General features: G+C 37.8%; 1 protein-coding gene and 1 long non-coding RNA gene across 6 annotated transcripts in view; one reads left to right on the top strand and one right to left on the bottom strand.

The window, feature by feature from the left end:
* Positions 1-23,489, bottom strand: part of ZNF365 (zinc finger protein 365) — a 166,787-nt gene that overhangs the window by 37,426 nt on the left and 105,872 nt on the right. For both annotated transcript variants that reach the window (XR_012510266.1, XR_012510267.1), the window contains exon 5: positions 16,918-16,959. The gene's annotated coding sequence lies outside the window, so the exon portion shown is untranslated. The remainder of the gene's footprint in view (positions 1-16,917; positions 16,960-23,489) is intronic.
* LOC105071296 (uncharacterized) overlaps positions 1-23,489 on the top strand; it is a 361,750-nt gene that overhangs the window by 236,706 nt on the left and 101,555 nt on the right. The gene's annotated exons all lie outside the window — the stretch shown is intronic.

Raw genomic sequence — 23,489 nt, 5'->3', positions numbered from 1 at the left:
ACTTCACTTAGAATGACATTCTCCAGTTTCACCCATGTTACTGCAAATGGCATTATTTTATTCTTTTTTATGGCTGAGTAGTATTCTGTCATATAAATATACCACAACTTCTTTATCCAGTCATCTGTTGATGAACATTTAGGTTGTTTCCATGTCTTAGCTATTCTATATAGTTCTGCGGTGAACATTGGGGTACAGGTGTCTTTTTGAATTAAGGTTCCCTCTGGATATATGTCCGGGAGTGGGACTGCTGGACCATATGGTAAGCCTATTTTTGGTTCTTTGAGGAATCTCCATTCTGTTTTCCATAATGGCTGCAGCAAACTACATTCCCACCAACAGTGCAGGAGATTTCCCTTTTCTCCACACCCTCTCCAACATTTATTATTTGTGGACTTCTGAATGATGGCCATTCTGATTGGTGTGAGGTGATACCTCATTGTAGTTTTGATTTGCATTTCTCTGATAATTAGCGATGCTGAGCATTTTTTCATATGCCTGTTGGCCATTCGTATGTCTTCATTGGAGAATTGCTTATTTAGGTCTTCTGTCCATTTTTGGATTGGGTTTTTTATTATTAAATTGTGTGAGCTTTTTATATATTCTGGAAATTAAGCTTTTGTCTATTGCATCACTTGCAAGTATTTTCTCCCATTCCATAGGTTGTTGTTTTGTTTTTCTTATGGTTTCCTGTGCTGTGCAAAAGCTTATAAGTTTAATTAGGTCCCATTTGTTTATTTTTGCTTGTATTTCTATTGCTTGGGTAGACTGCCCTAGGAGAATATTGCTAAGATTTACGTCAGAGAATGTTTTGCCTGTGTTTTCTTCTAGGAGATTTATCATGTCTTGTCTTACATTTAAGTCTTTAAGCCATTTTGACTTTATTTTTGTGTATGGTGTGAGGGAGTGTCCTAACTTCATTGATTTACATGCTGCTGTCCAGTTTTCCCAACACCACTTGCTGAAGAGACTATCTTTTCTCCATCATATATTCTAGCCTCCTTTGTTGAAGATTAATTGACCATAGGTCTAGGGGTTTATTTCTGGGCTCTCTATTTTGTTCCATTAATCTATGTCTGTTTTTATGCCAGTACCACAGTGTTTTGATTATTGTAGCTCTGTAGTATTGTCTGAGATCTGAGAGGGTTATTCCTCCAGCTTTGTTCTTTTTCTTCAATATTGCTTGGGCAATTCTCGGTCTTTTGTGGTTCCGTATAAATTTTAGCATTATTTGTTCTAGTTCTGTGAAAAATGTCCTGGGTAATTTGATAGGGATTGCATTAAATCTGTAGATTGTCTTGGGTAGTATGGCCATTTTAACAATATTGAGTCTTCCAATCCTAGAGCATCCTCATTTGTTATTAATCTAGTTCTTTCCAGATCCTTTAGTAATCCCTTCACCTGCTTCAGTCCCTTTTCCCAGAGGCTCTTTCCCCCTGCACCTATGCTCAGATGACCTCCATTCTTAGAAAGCAAAATCATTAAGGTGCCCTCTCTTCCCTTTCTTTATCACCAAACTTCTTGGAACATTCATCTGAATTATTTTTCATGGACACCTGAACATCTTGCTGTCAGGTTTTTGTTTCAAGGCTCTACTGCAAACGCTTTCTCAGAAGCCACCTAAGGCCTTGTAATCACTACCATTTGGTGGCTTCTTTGCAGTCCTTTGGCCAAACGTTACTGCTGGCTTGATTCTGTGGACCATGCCCTTGAAGAATCCTGTTCCCTTGAGGTTTACGACACCGTGACCTCTCACTCACTCTCTCCTCCCACTCCTCTTCCACCTCCTGTGCTAACCTGGCACTTCTGGCCCTCTTATCCATGAGTGGGTGTTCTCTAAAAGCCTTCCTCTGCTCTCTCCTCCTGTTTGCTGCTCGTGCTTCCCATGAAGATCTCATCCACACCCACAATTTAAATCACTGCCTCCCTTTGCATCTCTATTTCTAGTTTCAGCTCCCTCTAACATCTAGATCTGCATTTCCTACTCCATCTGGAGGCTCAACATATTGCTGAGTAGATCCAGGTGTATCCCTCAGAACTCTCATTTCACCTGGTAGAGCCTCACTAATTGTTGATTAAATACCTCTAGGATCAGTGCAGTTTTAACTCTGCCTGAGAGAACTATCAGTTAAAATGGTGACTCATTGCTCATAGCTCAGTTGATGTTAAAAAAAAAAATTAAGAGAATATGAAGTATAAATATGAATCAGATGGAGAAAGAAAGAACAGTTCATATTTTATGTCTGCTGTTGACTAACCAGGACATACTTTCATGTACTGCTGGTGTATTCATTCCTTTCCTTGTCAATGGTTTCAAAAGAACCACCATATTTTACCCTATTCTGTAAATTCCGTGGACTCTTAGATTGTCTCTTGGGGGTCCCCAAGGATTTCTGCAGATGAAAGTTTAGGGGTGCCTCCCTTTCAAACAGCATATTTGAGACTGTTTTCTTTAAGATCATGTATAATGGGCCAGAATCTTTATCAACATTAGAGTTTATCAGTAAACCAGAAAAAAATGGAAACCATTAAGAATCATTTCTTTTGGCACAACTGAAAGCCATAGAATACAATTGGAAAGAGATCTTTAAGCAAAAGAAACTCATCTAAAACAGACAGTAGATTATCCTCTTTGTTAAGATCTCCAAGAATGGACACATGTCCTTCCTTGGTAACTCATTCCCACAATTAAACAAAGATTACAGACTCTCAGAACTAAAAGTAAGAGGCATAAATTGCCTGCAGAGGTATTTTAATGCATTTTGGTCTCACATCCAAATGATTTGTTTCAGAACCATTGAGCCAAGCTTCCCCTCTCATCCTCTGATTAAATGAAGAATGATGATATTTTTGTGGGTGTGTTCTAAGGAAGCTCTGACTCCCCCCAACAGAGACCATGGGGGAAACCATCCTGAGGGCAGAACGAATCATAAGTCCTGGCCGCTAGTGAGTTTGTTAACCCTGTGTGTGAGCAAACAAGCACAATACAAGAGGAACAGGGCAGGAATGGCCAAAGGAAGGGGCTCAGGAATAATTCAGATTGTCAAGCACTGTACTAATGGGCACTGGATGACAGGGACACTGAAGAGGTAAATAAGCAACTGGATAGGGACCCTGGCCAGTAAATGAAGACTCTTTCAAGTGGGCAGGTTCTCACTAACGTTTTTAATATTTCCCTTCATGATGTCATTCTTTGTGGCACAAACCTTCAGGAACTTGTCCCCAGGGCACTTCCGCAGTGGAGAGAACCAGACCACCTGGAGCCTTGCCTCTTGTTACTGCTTTTACCTAATTTGCATGTGGGTTTTTCTGATCATACTGCTCTTGCCATAAGATGGAGCCTTTGCCAGGGGAACCAGTAGTGGAGTTTGCACAATCCCTTGACTGAGATCTTTATCTCTTTTGGTCAGTGTCTGGCTAAGTTCTTGGCTACCCTCACTTTTGTGGTTAAAAGTGTAAATCATTGCATAGGTTTGCCTGTTACCTCACTTTCCCTTTATATGCATTTAACTCTCTGTTTTTTCTCCTAGTTAACCTGAATCTCTTCCTACAGATCCCCCATCTGAACAAGATTGCCCACTTTACAAGTCCCTTGCCCATAGGTATCTCCTTATTCACAGGTTCATATCCTATCTTCTTCAACACATCACAGCCCGCAGTGCAGGAGAAGGTCACAAGAAATAGGCAAGAGAAATAGTTAACAATTCTAGGTGGAGTTTCCTGTGACCCACAGGCATGAGGTTGAAGATCAACAATGGACGCTGCCTGGGGGTCATCCTTGGGGATCAGCAGCCCCTATATCTGACCTCTGGCCTAGGCTTCCACTGGACCTCAGTAGAGGACCTGAGTTCTGACCCCTGGTTTATCACCAACCAGTTATATGACCCTGGGTAAAGAATTTAAACTCTCTGGGTCTGTCTCTTCTATGAAATGGGCACAAATATAATTTTCCCACTAAGACTTAGAATTTCTGTGAAAACCAAAGTGACACAAAATTAGAGCTTGGTGTAAATGAAGCAACAGAGATCTATAAAAGAAAAATGTTTTGCCAAATTTTTTCAAAGGTCCATCCAATCTAGACTCCTGGCTTCTCCTGTTCTGAGGGCTACAGATGTCCAGCTGCTTCCACTGCTCCATGCTATAGGTAAAAATATTGGGAAAGTGATATATTACTATTTGATACATTACTATTATTATTATATTTATAATCCATATGAAGATTGTTGTGAGATCTTGTTCTGTAATATTATGGCTGGCTAATATGCTCATATCTTACTTCCTTAAAAATAGAAATGACAAAATTTAATTATTAAAAAGCCACCTTTATTCTTTCTGGTTTCTTTTTTCATATCAGATAAAATAACAACAAAAAACTTTCAGGCTGTGAAGCATTTTTCCTCACTCCATAGCTCCACCTGTGTGTATATACTGTGGTTCCAAGAAGACTCATATCTATTTTAAAATAGAAAGTACTGCCAGCCTTTTTCTCCTGGCCCCCCAAATCCTCCACAAACTTTAGCCTGAGTCCGCTGAAAAATCGGCAATTCTTGGTGGGAGCTGTGTAGGGTGATCCAAAAGGAAAAAAAAAGTCTGCCAGCATTTCTTTAGGGGCTTGCACAATTATTAAAATGAAAGGGAGGGTACAAAACATCTGCAGATGATAAGAAAGAAATAAGCAAATTTGGGAATTAAAAAAAAAATCTTCACCAGAACAGAGCATAGCACTTCAAAACAGATGTTCTGGCTTGAAATTTTCCAGAATGGAAGATATGAGAAGAGAGAAGCAAGACCCAGAGAACTAGAGCACTTGAGAACATGACACAGACTGGCCCTCAAAGAGTTAATGTGCATTTTGAACATGGTCAGTCAAGTCCTTCATCTATCGCTTCCAAATTCTGTCTCTTCAAAATTTGCTTATTTGTCCAAATGCAAGAAGTGTGCTTAGTAGCCAACTCCAGAAAAAAAAAGGCATACCTATGGAAAACATCAAACCAAAGGCAAGTCTCCTTTAATAGGAAAATAATTCAGGGTAGAGGAAGGAGAGAAGGGATGAGTGGAACCAGTGGAGCCCCCTGGAATGGCTAAATTACAAGCACAACTGAAGGTCCAAGTTGGAGATTCAATTGTAGGAAAAGTGGTTGCTGTTCCCTGTTCCTTTCTATTACATCATCCAGGAGTTAAGCATGTGCATTGGAGTGAAAGTCACGGACAAAAGTATCACTGAAGGTAAGATAAGCATCCAGAGCTTCAACATGAACCTACGGCTGAAGGAGTCACTGTCTGTGCTTGGCCTCCTGTATGTGTGTGTATGAAGGTACACAGTGAAAGGTTTTAAAAGGTCAGAACAGGGCTAAACAAGTCATAAATCATTCTCTTCCCTTCCAGTTTTATTGAGATATAATTGACATACAGCCCTGTATAAGTTTAAGGTGTACAGCATAATGATTTGACTTACACACATCACGAAATGATTATCACAGTAAATTTAACTAACATGTATCATCTCATATAGATACAAAATTAAAGAAACAGAAAAAAAGATTTCCTTGTGATGAGAACTCTCAGTATTTACTCCCTTAACAACTTCTATGTATAATATACTGCAGTGTTAATTATATTTACCGTGTGTTGTACATTACATCTCTAGTACTTATTTATCTTATAAACAGGATTTTGTACCTTTTGACAGTCTTTATCCAATTCCCTCTCCCCACAACTCTCACCATTGGTAACCACAAATCTGATCTCTTTTTCTGTGAGTTAGTTTGTTTGTTCTCAAAGTATATTTGACCTTTAACACTATGTTGGTTTCTGTTATACAACATAGTGGTTCAGTATTTCTATAGATTTCAAAACGAGTACCATGATAAAGACTAGTACAATAGATCATCATACAAAGATATTACATAGATATTGACTATATTCCCCACACTGTACATTTCATATCTGCTACTCATGTATTTTGCAACTGGAATTTTGTACCTTTTTGTCTATCTATCTGTCTATCTATCTATCTACCACATCTGTATTACTTCAACTATTGATGGGCACTTACGTTGCTTCCATAGCTTGGCTATGTAAATAAAGCTGCAGTGAACATAGGAGTGCATATGTATTTTTGAATTAGTGGTTTTGTGTTTTTGGATAAATACTCAGGAGTAATATTTTTCTGTCATATGGTAGTTCCATTTTAAATTTTTTGAGAAATCTCCATACTGTTTTCCATAGTGGCTGTACCAATTTACATTCCCACCAAAAGTGTACTAGGGTTCCCTTTTCTCCACATCCTCGCCAACACATATTTGTTGTCTTTCTGATGATAGCAGTTCTCACAGGTGTGAGGTGGTAGCTCATTGTGTTTATGATTTGTATTTCACTAATGATTAGTGATGTTGAGCATCTTTTCATGTGTCTGCCAGCCATCTGTATCTCTTCTTTGGAAAAATGTTTATTCAGATCCTCTGCTCAGTTTTTAATCGGGTTGTGTGTTTTTTTGATGTTGAGTTATATGAGTTCTTTATATATTTTGGATATTAATCCCTTATTGGATATATTGTTTGCAAATATCTTTTCCCATTCAGTAGGTGGCCTTTTTAGTTTTGTTGATCGTGTCTTTCACTGTATAAAAGCTATTTAGTTTGAGGCAATTCCATTTCTTTATTTTTGCTTTTGTTTCTTTTGCCTGAGGAGACATATCCAAAAAAATACCACTGAGACAAATATCAAAGAGCTTACTATGTTTTCTTCTAGAAGTTTTATGGTTTCAGGTCTTCATTTAAGTCTTTAATCCATTTTTAATTTATTTTTGTGCATGGTGTGAAAGAGTGGTCCAGTTTGATTCTTTTGCATGTAGCTGTCTAGTTTTCCCAACACCATTTATTGAAGAGGCTGTCTTTTCCTCATTGTATATTCTTGCCTCCTTTGTGATGTACTAATTGCCCATATAAGTGTGGGTTCATTTCTGGGCTCTTTAGTCTGTTCCATTGATCTATGTGGCTTTGTGCCAGTACCATTCTGTTTTGATTACTGCAGCTTTGTAGTATAGTTTGAAATCAGGGCACAGGGTATTTCCAGCTTTGTTTTTCTTTCCCAAGATTGTTTTAACTATTCAAAGTCCTTTGTGTTTCCGTACAGATCTGAGAATTATTTGTTGTAGTTCTGAAAAATGCCATTGTTATTTTGAAGGGATTGTAGATTGTCTTGCATTGTACGGTCATTTTGGCAAAATTAATTTTTCTAATGCATGACAGTATGGGTCATAATGATTTTAAGACAATCATAGCTACAGTATAACAGTACTTCTATTCAAGCATCCTTTAGCACCATGCAGCTGTGGGAAGACTTTATTGACTTGACCATGTTTTCTTATATAATTACTAAGGCACGTCTTTCATGTTCCAGTAAACGTGTGACACCATACCAGCACTGTCCAGAAGAGATATAATGAGAGCCACAAATGGGATTTAAACTTTAAACTTTTCTAGAGTCACATTTTTTAAAAGGTAAAAAAGGACAATGTATTGTGTTTAACATGATATGTCCAAAATATTAACATTTCAACATGTAGTTGGCATAAAAATTATTAAATGAGATATCTACAATTTTTTTTTTGCAGTAAGCCTTCAAGATTTGGTGTGGTGTTCACTTATAGCACATCTCAATTTGGACTAGCCACATTTCAGGAGCTCAGTAGCTACATGTGACTGACTGCCATATCTAAACTATGTAGCACAGATCTAAACTGTCACCAGTTTGACATAATGATTTCCCTTTAACCTCTTATTTTTTGAAAACTGTACCTTAATGTATTGCAAGAACTGCTGACAGTGTTTCATCTAACCTATTACAGAATATAAAATGTATCTTCAGTTGAAGTGAAAATAAATTTTACACAACAATGAAAATTAGGTGGCACTCCTATAAAAGAGTCAATATGTCCTGACCTACCTATTAGGAACCACTAGTATAGTGAGGGAAGGAGGGGTTGAGGAGGAAACAAAATGTTTCTAAAAAAAGATTCCACCCCAAATTATCAGAATGTCTCTTTAATGGCTTCAATAATAAATGTCAGCTCAAAGCACTTTGGAGCATCTGGTTCAACCTCCTTCATTTAATAGAGATAGAGACTAAAATTTAGTGTTTGGTTCAAGGTCACCTAGAAGCCAATGCCAGGATTTAATGTCTAATAGAACACTGAGGATTTAGCTTAGATCAGGAGAGTTAAAGGACCAAGAAATTTTATGTATGTATAATATATATGATGGGCATATGATTATACACGTTTTGGGCTTATTTTAAAAGTACGAAGACAGAGTGCAGGGCGATCCAAATAGCCTTCATTAAATAAGCTGTATCTAAAACTATTTTATATTTTCATCATTGAGATGTTAACACTGTTCATTGTTTATGTTTGCTGTGTAAGTAATATTTACTTTAAAGTTCAGAAATGCCCCTGTGTTGAAAAAAACAACTAAATTGACTATGGACATAGAAGTTAAAGGAAGGTGCTTTTGCCTTCTGGTAGAATAATTCACATTTTTGAACAACAGCAAAAACATTTAAAAGAACATGGATTTGCATTCTGTATTTAATATGACAGACAACAGAACAAATAATTTAGATACACTTCCCCTTATTAATTTGCTTTTCTGAAGTCAGTTGTAAGTGTGTTGATTCCCCTTCACTCTCTTTGTTTTTCCCTTGGGATGCTGCCTAACCACAATGAGGCCATAATTGGAGAACATAGAAGGATTGATTTGAAAATGTCATGAATGTTGTTAATAAACTCCCATTGACATAAAAGATTCATTAATTCATTCTGCAGGCAATCAAGTTCACCATGTCTAGGGCATATCGTAGAGAATGAAACTAAATGGCTGAAAAGCAGATAAAAGGCATTTTTGAATATTTTAATTTTAAAGTAAAATAGAAAAAAGTATAAATCTCAGGGTTAGAGTTGCCAAAATACATTAGGCCTTTATGTACACAACATTTCAGCTAAACAGCTCTGGAAAAAAACTCTTTGACCACAGAAGAGTTTACTTTTCACTCCCTAATAATGTCAATTCCCTGCTAAATCTTCAGCTATAATTTAATCTATGCAAATTACTACAAATTTGTTTTAGTTATCTAAAAAAGAAAAAAAAAAGGAAATAGACTGCATATTCCTTAACTCATTCAGTCCATTCTAAAAGATTATTTTTGTAACTGATATTAAATCAACTTGATTTTCACAGTTTCTTCCGATTAGATCAAAATGACTCTTCGGAATGTACAAAAAACAAAAAGCTATAAAAGCTAGATCTTTTTAAAGTGTATAAAGTGCTACACGCAGCTTCATTAGATGTATTTTTTTCACTGCATACTATTTATTAGAATAATGTGTCATTAGCCTTGATCATACATGATCTGGAAGTCAAACTTATACTGCGAATTTGTTTTATTTTGCCATGCAGTTATTCCATTAGGATTTCATTTGTCAACTGAGGAAAATATGAGTTCCTCTATGAGATACCATGTGGTTAAACTCTATGTAAGAATTATAGTCGGCCTGGCTAACAAAGTCATTACAGAGTTATGGAAGTTCTTTGTCACAAACTACTTCTTAAAATGTAAGACGAAATTCAAATATCTTTACATAGCTTGGAATTATTTGTTAGAATGTGCTACTTTCACCCTCAGTATCTCAATCAGTTATTACTTATCTGATAGCTATAGTTAATAGTTAATGCCCATATGCCTTGAGTGAGTGGGTTTTTTGAGGACATCAAGGAAAAGGGGCCACATTTTACATCTGGATGATTAGGGCCTGGCCTAGCTGAGAGAAGGGAAATATGAAAGAGACTAGAGTGGGATTCAGAGACTCACTGAAAGATGAACTTGGAGCCAGAAATGAGGATGGAATTGAAGCCCTGGGGAACATGCATGAATCTTGAGAGGCCTGTGGTTGGAGGAGCTCAAGCTGACTTCTGGAATGCAGAGATCTAATGAGAACCCCTGCCCATCTGAAGGTGACTGATTAACAAGTCTGCATGTCAGTTTTCTGAAAAGAGAAGGCCTTTCATTCTTAGCTGCAAGAAAAGTCTCTCTGAACCTTATATTCCTAAAACAGTAATGCATTCAAATTTTACCCAGGCAGCGCTCACCATAGCATAGGTGTCTATTAAATGGAATTGAAAAAAAGATTGGGCAAAGCTAAGGGAGTTCAGCACAATTTCAGAGATGAGTCTCTGTGCACATGTAGGCCTGGAGAAGAACTTTTAAACAGTAACTAAGCAAAAATGGACCAGTTAAAACCAGTAAAACAAGGATCTTTACTTGGACAAATGAGATTTGCACATAGTGATTTGACTTGTTTTTCTTAACCTATTTATCTTGGGAGGTAACTTTTTCTTTCAGCCAACACAGGTATTCAGACATATTTGAGTACATTATATGTTCAAAAGAAAACTAAATCTGGCTTAAATCAGTAGTAACACACTAATTACTGAAGAAGTTAGATTCTTTTCTCAAGATCCCCAAGAACAATTTCTGAATAAACCAACCACAAAATCCACCACTGCTTTGGTGGTAACTGGCTTCTGAAAATGGCATTTTTACTGGACTGGATGTCACTGAGGAACCATAATGGCAGCTTGGTCTTATGACAGCCTTGACTTGTGGTTGCATTCTTGAATGGGCACCATTAGACAATGACTCTCTCTTGTAACCAGAAGTATGCAATTTCACATGCTTGTAACTTGTTAACAAATAATCCATCTTGAAAGAAGGAAGCTACTGTCATCATTGAGAATTAAAATAAAAACTCAGTTTTTCATGTTGCTATTTCAAGAGGGTATTGTTGAAAAATAGCTCAGTTTTCTACCCTGTGACATAACATATTCAGTATGCACAATTATTGCAAGCTCTAACTTTTGAGGTAGGCTGTTGTTCAGTAAACCTGAAGACAGCTGATTGTTAAAGAAAATGGGCCAGAGTTTTTTCCCCAACTCTCTACTTATGGAAGTAAAATAATCAGGAGTAGGTCAAGAGTTCTATCTTTGTGATAGCAAAGTAAAGCTAGGCTGTTAACCTACCTGTGGCATATATATTAGAGACAGTTTAGGGGGTGGTTCTTCAAATTAAAAGATATATTTAACTACTGTAATCCAGAATATGCTGCAAAAAAATTCCAGCAAGCACAAGATTCTCCAATCATTGCTACACAATTAATATACAATAGGAAAATGAATAATGTATGGGGAATAAGAATATCAACGAGCTTGTCTTTATACAATATAATCTCCCCCCTCCCCCATCTTTCATGGTAGTTTATGTAATAATTCAAAGAAGCTTTTGGGGTAAAACAGATCTGGGTTAGAATCCCATATCTGTCACTTCCTAGTGCCATGCATCTGAGCAAGTTACTTAAGTTCACTGAGCCTTTAATTTTTTTTATTTAGAAAATGAAGGTAATTATCATTCAGATAATACTAAAGATATTTGCGTTACAAGATTGTAAGGATTAAATGAGATTAAATGTGAAAATCTGCTACAAAGAGGATACCCAGAAGGTGCTTAAGAAACTTTCCTCCCTTCCTACTTTAAAAACAAATTAGAATTACAGCACATTCCTAATCAGCATGTTATCATTAAACACCTTCTCTGTGAATCATCTAGAGGTAATGGGGAGTATTATTTCATGGGAAGACAAGACAAACACATCAATTTAATACATATTTACCTAATGCATATTCGAGTCCTGTATGGCTGTCCTCCCATGGACAGACTCTGTTATTGTCTTATACAGACTTTGAGGTCTACTCAGCATAGGCTTAGCCCCAAATAGTAAATCTACCTCACTAAGCATTAGCAAGCAGTGTGGCTCTTATTGAAGCTTTTGTGAGCCCACAGGGGAAAAGGTTTTAACTGTACACCACATGGAAAGCAACCTCAATAAACTCCTTTTTGAACCTTTTCTATTTTTTCCCATAGCTTTTTTAAGATACCAGTTCCTGGGTCTCCCTTTCCCATCAGAACCAATTCTCCAAATCTCTGGTATGGTCCCAGACAATTGAGCTGTAACCCTAAAGGGATATGCACTACAAGGCAAAGCAAAAGCAGGTATAATGAACCAGGCCAAAGCTCTCTGGAAGTCAGTTAAGCAGCTATCTGTGTTGATCCCAGCATGCCCCTTGGGGTGAGGATGTCATTTCCAAACCCAAATGGCTTATCTTATTATTACCCTAACAAAAACAAACATTGCTGGCTTAAGCAATGGGGAGAGAAATTCTCTGCTAAGAAAAAACAAATTACAATATTCTCCATGTCTTTGCTTTTACAATATACAAGGCACCACAGCAAGTGCAATGGAAGGTATGAGCTTGTATAAAACACAGTACATGGGAGGTTTACTAATGGTCCATTTATGATCCTCTCTATAACAGAAAAGCAGGGAGTTCCGATATATAGGGAATCTCCTATGGAATGTTCTTGTAAGTTACTCACCTTTGGGAAAGAATATGGAAAAATCGAGGTTAATGTGTTTTCGTTTGCAATACACTGATTTGACGTTAGTGAATCAAATATATCTTTGTACTGGTCAGTGAGGCTTGGCCATAAAAATGTTCCAAATTGCTAGTATTTGCCTTCCAAGACAATGTTAAGCAGTTGATCCAATAATCTAGTTCCAATTAACCAATAGGCTAGACTAGGTAGGCAGAGTCTGTCTTCTGATAAGTACGACCAGGGAGTACTAGAGAAAACTGAAACAGCTACTTGCCTTATAATATAAGGAATCATGTTATGGAAGTCTTTCAACTTTGGGTTGAGGGCTTCTATTCTGTGGCCAATGGCCACATTGTTGTGGCCACTGTTATGTTAATTCAGAGGCAAATAAAGTGATAGAATTGGTTTTTGTGAAGACTACTTTGAGAACTCTCTACAAAAAAAGCTTAGAAGTAGGAGAGAAAGAAGGCAGGGAGGTCAAGTTTGAGGGTCTAGATTGGGTAGTGTGAGAAAAAGCAATGGACACACCAATGCTGAGAATGGCTTTGAAAAAGTTTCCAAAAAATTGCTGACTGATCAGATATAGAGGAAGAAGTGAAAAAGGAAAGAGTCAAATACAACTCTGACTTGGATCTTAAGTGACTGAGATAACAGTAATGCTGTTTATAGAAATGGGGAACTTGAGATGAGAGGCCAATCTGAGGTTGGGGTTAGGCAAAATTAGTCAAGAAATATTTAATACATGTCAATCACTGGGCAAGGTGCCAGGGATACAGGGACAAGCAAACTCGTGATCCTCGTCCTCATGGAGTGCACAGATGGGGGAAAAGACCAACATTACATAGATAATTCTGTATAGCTTATATGTAATATAATAGGAGTAATAAATTCTGTAGAGTCATCAAAGAATAACCAACATTTTGTGTGGTAGTTTCAAACTTAGAAATGTTCAAGCCACTTTTTATTTTTAAATGACTACAGAGAGGAGAAAAAGGAGCAAGCAGCTCTCAGGGCTCAGAAATCAGCCTGTGTTCATAGCAGCATTATTCACAACAGCCAAAAAGTGGAAGCAACACAGGTGTCCATCAACTGATGAGTAGGTAAATAAAATGTAGCCCATCCATACAATGGAATATTATTCAATTATAAAAAGGAGTGAGGTACCGATTCATGTTACAACATGGATGAACTTTGAAAACATGCTAAATGAAAGAAGTTGGTCAGAGCATCATGTAGTGTACAAATCCACTTATATTAAATGTCCAGAATAGCCAAATCCATCAAGACAGAAGCTGCTTAGTAGTTGCCTAGGGCTGGGGGTTGGGGAGATTAAGGAATGGCAGCTAAGATATGTAGAATTTCTTGTCAGGGTGATGAAAATGTACTAAAATTGATGATGCTGATGGTTGCACAACTCTGTGAATATACTAAAAGCCATTGAAATTTCTACATCAAATGGATTAATGTGTGTGAATTATATCACAGTAGAGCTGTTTTTTAATCACTTTGTGTGGCAGAATAAAGAGATGAGCAATAGGAGAGAAAGTAGTTATTAAAAACCCAAGAGTTGGTTTCAAGTTTAGTTATATCTAAACTGGTTAAAAATAGGTACCATTCATGAACAGTCGTCATCTTCTACACTAGCCATGATTTGTGATTTTTTTCCACAGTTATCTAAACATTGATGTTTAAATGTCATATGGGTAAAGCTCTGACTTAAAACTGTATCACAACTTTGGATGCTAGAGAGCAGAGCACATCACATTTGGCCATACTTAGGACCTTTGCTTAGTCACTGAGTCATCTAACCAAACCTCTGATTTAGCTCACTAAGTTGTAAATTCAGCTTCTCTATAAGCATTTTGCATCATGGTTTCTGAAAAACAAAAGTTTTTGATCCCAATTGATGTGCTTCATGATTTCCCTTTATTTGAAATTGATTTCTTTCTCAAAGGGGAACTAGCTTTTTTTCATATTTTTCTTTCTCAAAGAGAGAGATTTAAATTTTTTTTTTTCTGCCAGGTGCTAAGAGACCCTACAATGGGGATCTGATCTGGTCAGTGTAATCAGGGAATGCTTCCATAAGGAAGTGACATTTAAATTGTGACCTGCAGTAGTTTTATAGTCAAAAAAGAAGAAAGAATGTCAGACAAAAGGAAAAGCATGTGCATGGATCGGATCCTGGAACAGAAGAGACTCTGGTACATGCTGAAGTTTGTGGATTTATTAAAGGTAATGAACTACCCAAGTAGCAGTGTCTGATGGTTAGTTTTAGATTATGGATTAGAGATCAGGATAAAAGAAGAATCTTGAGTTGTCATCAAAATAGAAGTGACCACTGAGAAGAAAGAGCAGATAGTAAGAATTGGGACTCGGGAGATGCCTACTAATAGATGCCTATTAAAGAGAAAGCTGGGAAGCAGAGCTGCTGCATGAACAATTGGACAGAGAGGAGGCAAATCAGGGAAGAGCAAAGGTACAGGAATCAAAAAAGAGGAAGTTTCAAGATGGGCAGAGTGATCGGCTGTGTCAGATGCTAGAGACATTATTGAAGAAGAATGAAGATCAGAAAAGACATGGAGTTTGTCAATAAAAGTTTGAGACTTTAAATTTTTACGTAATTGTCTAACTCTCCCCCCTACATTAAGAAATGGGTAAAATATCTGAGAATTGAAAACCAAACACTACATCTCACTACAGGACCAGAAGGATCAACTCATAACGAACCTGACGTCCTTCCTCCTACAAAGTCAGTTTTTGTGGTGACGTGATCTGGTTGATGATACTAATGCAGGGGGAAATAAAGTACAAAGAAAATGCATCTTTTGCAGACATATTTCAAAAAACTTCAGATTCATTTTGGAGGACAAAATCAAATTTACCTTGATCATTTTTATTAGACTCAAATGACAACAAAGACTAATTTAGCATCCAGGGGTTGATTTTCCCATTTGTTATTTTTTACAGTGAGATTTAGCACTGAAAGTCACTTAACACTGAACAGAAACAGTTGAGTTTCTTGTTGATTTTCAATAGCTTTTTTCCTGTGGTCATTTATTTATCTTTGCATCAATAATTATTTGAGCCTTACCATATGTAAAGTGAAAGGCTTCACTTCTCTTTGGAAACATAGACCTCCCTATTGAGTGTAGTGATTCCAAAAACACTGTCTTCTGATTCAGAGGAAGTGACATGATTCTTTGTATTTCAACAGTTATTTTACAGTGAACTAACAAGATTTTGTAGGATAACACCATGAAATTGGGCTTTAAAACTGATGTGGGGGCTAAGGAGCAGGAAGATAACAATGAATCTTATGAAGTGGATACCCTTTGGGTGTTCGATTCATTTCCCATTCCTGCCGTTACAAATTACCACAAATTTAGTAGCATAAAGGGATACAAATTTATTCTCTTACAGTTCTGGAGGCCCCAAGTCCAAAATCATTTCACCAAGCTAAAGTCAGAGTGTGGGCAGGGATGGTTCCTTTCGGAGGCTCTTGGGGAAAATCTGTTTCTTTGACTTTTCTAGCTTGTGGAGGATTCTTGCCTTCCTTGGCCATGCCTCCATCCTTTCATTTCTATAACCTCTTGCTTTCATTATAATTTCTCCTACTTCCTCCTTTGACCTTCTTGGCTCCTGCATACAAGGACCCTTGTGATTACATTTAGGGCCCATCCAGATAATACAAGATAATCTCCCTATCTCAAGAGCCTCAATCCAATCACACCTGTAAGTCCTTTTTGCCATATAGTATTCACAGGTTCTGAGAATTAGTTGCAGATGTCTCTGGGGAGCTATTATTCAGCCTACCTACAGGTGTCTTCCCGGTCCTTGATTTCCTTTCTCGGAGAATTACTTCTTCATCCACAACAGGGATGGAACCCTGCAGCCAAGTACTACATCTCTTGGCCAGAGCTATTTGAACCACGGGTGGACACTCTTTCCAGTGGATTTATAAAGACCCTGCTGGAGTTACCAACTCAGCTGCAGAGAGACCCAAAGCCCAGCTGGGATTTCAGCTTTGTCTCAGGGTGGGTTTTGAATGCATGTGCTAATTTAACAAGGTGCCTGCCATTAAGCTGTAAATAAGGAAAGGATGGAAGCCAATTTAACCTGTATTTCAATTTCAAGGCTTATTTATCTCTTTTGTAAAGTTTAAAGACATTTAGGAAAGTTTTGCCAGCTATTAAAACTTGCCAGTCATTTCTTTCTGTCACTCACAATGTCACAAATGGTTATAAAGAGAACCCAATGGGGAAACTCAAAGTCAAGATTAATGCCCCACTTATATGTATAAGTAAACTCAGTGGCTCATTTATCAGCTCCCACTAAGTTGCATTAACTGTTTCTCCAGATTGTAAATCATTCTTATTCAACCAAAGGCATGTCAGTGGAAAGTTGGACATTGTAGTCAGGGAGATAACTCACCCTAAATGCTCTTAAGCCAGAGGGATCTGGATCACCTTCACCCTAAAATAAAAGTTAAGATTGCTTATTATCAGTCATACATTGTTTTTCCTTCACCAAAAATATTATATTTCACATTGGTAAAATCATCATAATGAAAATTACCAATTTCCTTATTTATTTTAAATTCTTCTTAAATGCTTCTCCATTCCTCACAGCCTCCCACACCCTACTAACTAAGATTTAACCAAAGACAAAAGTGTTCACTGCAGAACCATGCTTAGGTTTTTTTTTTGAAGGCCAAGAGTTTCTTGGCTCACTGAGGCCATCGTGATGTGTGGCACAAGACAAAAAGGTGCTATGCATTCTATAAAGATCTTAACTGCAAAGCTGAGCCCTGGAACAACATTCTAAATTATCCATTGTCCTTTGTAGGCATCTGCTGTGCCCCATCGTGTCAGATAACCACAGCTAACATTCTGTGGGCAAACATGGCCCCATTCATTCCATCAAGCAGTGAATAATTCATATAGCCAGTTTTACCCTGGGCAAAATACACTGACATCAGGAGCATTAAACTGGAGTCATTCAAGGAACAAAATGGTTATTCATGCTTTCAGTGTGAACCATTAAATCTTGCCAGTTAAGTTAAAGAATGAATCAACTCAGTTCATCGGATGTATCACACGAGTCCATAAAAACACAGTTACACGAGCAAGTTTCTTACTTGGAGTATTCCCACCTGAGAACGGAAATGCCAGTCATTGTGTCAAGCAAGTCTACACTGGTTGGTGGGGGGGTGCGGGGGAACCACTGCTTCCCTCGAGAGCCCCTTAAAAAATGGTTCCCATTCATCATTTTTGTTTCATCTTGTTCCTACCCTCCTCCATTTATTATTTTGTCCCCCACCTATAGCCAAAAGAATGGTTCAGGGCTGCTAGCTTCTCTCTACATCAACTAACCTGTGCCTAGAGATGATGGATTTAGATATACTTGGCATTTGTCGGCTGTTGCTGACTGTGTCTACTGTCTGCTTTTTAAAAGAAGGATGAGGATGGTGGCTACACAGGCCTTTTGGAATTAATTTTCCAGAGCCAAAGACACAGTACATTTGTGATTCCTGAAATGGTGCTTCCCTTTGGCCTCCAGTCTCAGCTCTGGCTTCAGACAGTAATGGTTTCCCATCGACACCTCACTTAGCCAAAATTCCTCTGGATCTCTGAGGAGAGTGAAAATTTCTCCAAAAGATGGAACAAGAAGAGGGAGGTTTTCAAACTGTGCACACACATGCACATACCAATTTTACAACCAGCTTCCTCCTAGCAGCTGCCCTAGCCTTTCTCGTCACGGAGGAAGAGACCCTTGTCTCCACTTCCTCAGCACCTGCAGTCAAACTCTTTACTGTGAAACTGAGATTGTTGTGTTCAAGGTTTCCAATCAGACTGAAGAAACCTGGAAAAAAAAAGTAAAGAGAGTGGCAACCAAATAGGGAAATAAATCCTAATAAAACTCCAGGCTGACGTGTCAAAACTACCATTACTGAGGTGTTTTATAGTATCATGCTGTTCCTATTCCTGTAACTCCTCTTCCCCAAGTTGTAGGTCTTAGGTAAGCAGTAAGCCCTTGTAAGTTGATATTAGATTTTTAGCATTCAATATAGGAGAGGAATATGCCATGTATATGTCAGTTCATTGAATCCCACCTCTGAGCCTGCATTATTAACATCTGCATTTTATAAATCAGGTCCAGAGGGGTTAAAGGACATACTCAGCTAATAAGTAGCCAAACTGCAATTTGATCCCCAGGACTTTAAAGTCTGTGCTCTAACAGCTGCCCTACAGTGCTGGAAGATTACGATGTAATTTTTCTCTCTAGGGAAAAAATAAAATAAAATCATAAGTGAAGTATTGAAGTATTCAAAGCATATATCCAACCTACCGTTCTAAGCACACCTCTCACTCTTTCCTTGCATAAACTTTCTCTAGTCAACCAGGTTTCTTACCATGCCTTGAAACTGCTAGATACAATTCAAAAGAATTTACAATTAGTTAAGGAGACATATATGGACAGTGAAAATGAGTAAAGGAGTGAATGACTAAAATTTTTTTCCAGAAAGTGCTGATTTTCATGATGATCCAAACAGTTTTTTGTCATTGTAAATCTCAAAGACTTTCAGTCTTTTAACTCAGAATCAACACAGAGGCATTTATTCCTGTACAGCTCAATAGGCAAACCAAACCAAAATTTTTAAAATTATTGTTGATTTACAATATTGTGTTAGTTTCAACTGTACAGCATAATGATTCAGTTATTTTTTCTGATTATATTCCATTATAGTCTATTATAAAATATTGAATATAATTCCCTATGCTATGCAGTGAATCCTTGTTGCTTATCTATTTTAGTATCTGTTTATCCCATACTCCTAATTTGTCCCCTTCCTTTCCCTCTCCCCTTTGGTAACCATAGGTTTGTTTTCTATGTCTGTGAGTCTGTTTCTGTCTTGTATATAGATTCATTTGTATTATTTTTTAGATTCCACATACAAGTGATATCATACAGTATTTGTCTTTCTCTGTCTGAATTACTTCACTGAGTATAATATTCTCTAGGTCCATCCATTTTGCTGCACATGGCAAAATTTCATTCTTTTTTGGCTGAGTAATATTCCATTACATATACATACCACATCTTCTAAAGCTGATCATCTGCTGATGGGTACTTGGGTTGGGTTGTTTCCATGTATTGGCTGCTGTAAATAGTGCTGCTATGAACATTGGGGTGTATGTACCTTTTTGAATTAGAGTTTTTTCTCTTTTTTTTTTCCAAATATATACCCAGGAGTGGAATTGCTAAATCATATGATAGCTCTACTTCTAGTTTTTTTAAGGAACTTTCATACTGTTTTCTATAGTGGCTGCACCAATTTACATTCCCACCAACAATGTAGGAGGGTTCCCTTTTCTCCACACCCTCTCCAGCATTTATTATTTATATACTTTTTGATAATAGCCATTTGGACAACATGAGGTGATACCTCATCATCATTTTGATTTGCATTTCTCTAATAATTAGCAATGTAGAGTATCTTTTCATATGCTTGCTGGCCATCTGTATGTCTTCTTTGGAAAAGTGTCTATTTAGGTCTTCTGCCCATTTTTTGATTGGGTTGTTCACTTTTTGATATTGAGTTGTACAAGCTCTTTATAGATTTTGGATATTAACCCTTTGCAGATCACATCTTTTGCAAATATTTTTCTCCCATTCTGTAGGTTGTCTTTTCATTTTGTTGATGGTATCCTTTACTGTGTACAAATTTTAAGTGTGATTAGGTCCCATTTGTTTATTTTTTGCTTTTATTTCTTTTGTTTTGCAAAGTTCATTTCTTAATGCTTTTCAAAAAGTTTTCACCCTTCTTTCTGTCTCTTCCACCATTTATCTAGTGCTAGAACAAGAGAAAAAGGGAAATGGGATGATCCACTTACTTCATTTTAGGTGGATCAATGATTTTGATTATAAACTTAACCTTGCCCATTATAATAAGGTAGTGGAGTCCAGGGGAAAAAAAAGAGTAGCTATAAAAACATTATTGGGAGAATTGATGAAATTTCGTTGTTGACTATGAAGTAGTTATTGTATCAATGTTAAGTAGCTGATTTTGATAACTGTACTGCACATATATAAGAGAATGTCTTAAGTCTTAGAAAATTCACCCTGGAGCATTTAAGGGTAAAAGGGCATGATGTCTCCAACCTAACCTCAAATGGTTCAGAAAAAAGAATATGAGAGAAAGAGTGAGAGAGAGAACAATAAAACAAATGAGGGAAAATGTAAGCAGTGGATGTATTTGGGGAAAGAGTATATGGAAGTTCTTTGTGTGCCACTTTTTACAGCTTTTCTGTACGTTTCAAGGTGCATCAAAGTAAAAGGTTAGAAATGAAAATGTTCGCAGAGTTTCGGGATCTCTTACGAAAAAATGTCTAATCACTATGGTGAGAAACAGCTCTAGAGATCTCCAAGGCAAACCCCTTCAGTTCAGAGCTGGGGAAACTGAGGCCAAGAGGTGCAAGGTAACTACTTGCATGAACAGCTATGAGAGGCAGGGCACACAGGCACACAGAACCTAGCTCACAGACTTTTACTCGAATCTTTCAATCAGGCTATCCCTTTTTTCCTCATACTTTTTCTTAATTAATTTATATCCCCTCTGATTACCTTCTCTCTCTCAGCTTACCTCAAATGATTTTTATACGTCTCCAAAAGTGTATTCCATGCATAGTACACTAATTCCACAGGATTTTAATAGATATTATATGAAGAAGTCTGTGGCCAAATAATAGCCTTGGGAAATACAGGGTCAAACAAAGTAAAACAGACTTCTCAAGGCCTTTAAAACACTAATGTGCACATAGTGGGATAACAGGGAGTATAATATGCAGCATTTTTCAAACATATTTGAACAGGGAATAATTTTTTTTGCAGTCTTAGGGGTTACACATTCCAACACATTTTGGAAAAGCTAGTATAGAGCAGCAAATGTATTGTGACTAAATGCTACATGACAGATGCCACGTGTTGTCTCTCCCATTCAGCAAGATGAACTACCTATTTTTCTGAGACTATTGGGACTTACAACGTGGTGCTGCTAAAGGAGGAATGCAATATAAGGCTAAGTCCTAATTTTGGCTTCAGTTTACAAACTACAACTGTGGAAAAATCAGTAAATCTCTTTGAGCCTATGTCTTCATCTGTAAAAGAGACGTAATATCTATATTGCAGAGTGTATTATCTGTACTGCAGAGTGCAGAGAGCAATAAGGGTGCTCTCTGAAAAAAAACATAAAATTCTGCTACAGAATATGGAAGAGTATAGGGAGGTGGTTTGCATAGATGATTCTGGCAGAAGAAGCGGTTTGGAGAGAACTATGTGTGCAATTCCAGACTTGTTAATACCTACCTTTGCAAATCCATTGGAAAACACAGAATCAGGATACAGAACTGGCAGCTGCTCAGAACTGTTTAGACACAATTAGGGAAATACAAGTATTTGATTTTGGTTTGTCATTCTTTGGCAAGGAACACTGATGCAATGCCTCTATTTACATTTTATATAATGTTTTAACTAAAAGGTCTCAACTGCCTAAAAGGCAGCCAGCTCTTTACCTCTGGCAGAAGGAGCTTTCCTTGCCTTGAGCTCAGGTCAGAGGGAATAACAGTGACTTATTGTCCAGCTTATGGCCTCAGCTGTGTCATGTATTCAGGCTCTGTTGGCTTCATATCCAAATTCACCATCTAAATGTTTCATAGCTCCTGTCACAGCTGTAACTTTTTGCCAACATATCTCTCAAACATAAGCTATGTCCACCATGGTTTTAGTTGCTGTTTTGATATCCCACATATGCATAACATTTAGAACCTTGAGATTCTTTTAAATAAATCACTTAATTTTATTCCTCTTTACAACAGTTCTTTGAGGTGGGCTTGACTGATACTATCACCCCCATGGCAGAGGTGAGGACACTAAGGCCCAAGGTAGTAACTGTATTCCTAAATTGAGGTCACAGGGTTGAGATTTAGACTCACCTGATTCCTAGTCCTGCACACTAACACCTGGCCCAGGCTGCCCCAACATCTTCAGTTCCATCATCTTGCTGGCAGGTCAGAGGCGCTATGGATAACAGTGCTGGTCTCTCATTATAGTGGGAAAAAAACTGTAGATTATCCAGTGTGGTAACTCTAAGTGTCCCCCAGATACCTCCCTACCTGGGTATGTCAGTGCTGAAAACTGCACCATTAAAGAATTGGTCCTGTCCAGTTCCTTTCTTTTTTTTTTAAACATTTTTTATTGATTTATAATCATTTTACAATGTTGTGTCAGTTCCTTTCTTTAATGTCCAGTTTACCAGGCAATATCTTCTAAAGTCAACACCTGAGACAAACCTGAAAGAAGGTGAGAAGAAAAAGCAACTGGCAAAGACCCTCCCATCAGGGACTAAGAACAAATCAGCACAAGCTGTGCTGACAGGGAGGCAAGGGGCAGCCTGGACCAGCTGCAGCTTCTTCCTCCTGGTCAAGGAGAAGGTGTGGCATCGTGAAGACTTCAGGTGCATGTGCACTGGACGAATGTGGCTGAAAGCGCTGCTCTAAGGTGCTGCACGCTTCTCCGGGATCCAGGAAGTGACTGCTTGCACATGTGAATTCCAGAAGGGATGGGAGGCTTTGATTAAAACTTAGGATCCTGCAGAACCCAGAGGACCACAAGCCGAGGAAAGGAAGTGGTGGAAACAATTAAGAAATCTAAGCAGAAACGGTTGCCGGAGAGAGGGCCATAACTGTTCTTTCAACCACATCCGATATTTGCTTCAAATTGTTACGCAGGACAGTAATTGTCTCCTGGGAGGGCAAGAGGCAAGCCTGGCCGGGCTGGCCTCTAATAGGTTTCAACAGCAGAGCACCCTCATAAATAGTGCATATTGTGAAACCAGAGTTTTCCCCTTTTCCAGCAGACCTCTCCCAACCCTCCTCCTTTAATTAAAGAAACATGGCTTAGCAAGAAACAAATACCTCTTTTCATAAGACATTATGGATTAAAGA

This window comes from Camelus bactrianus, chromosome 11 (genome assembly GCF_048773025.1).
Source record: "Camelus bactrianus isolate YW-2024 breed Bactrian camel chromosome 11, ASM4877302v1, whole genome shotgun sequence".
Classification (NCBI taxonomy): domain Eukaryota; kingdom Metazoa; phylum Chordata; class Mammalia; order Artiodactyla; family Camelidae; genus Camelus; species Camelus bactrianus.
Note: the sequence above shows the minus strand (reverse complement) of the source record. Positions and strands in the feature narration are given on the sequence as shown.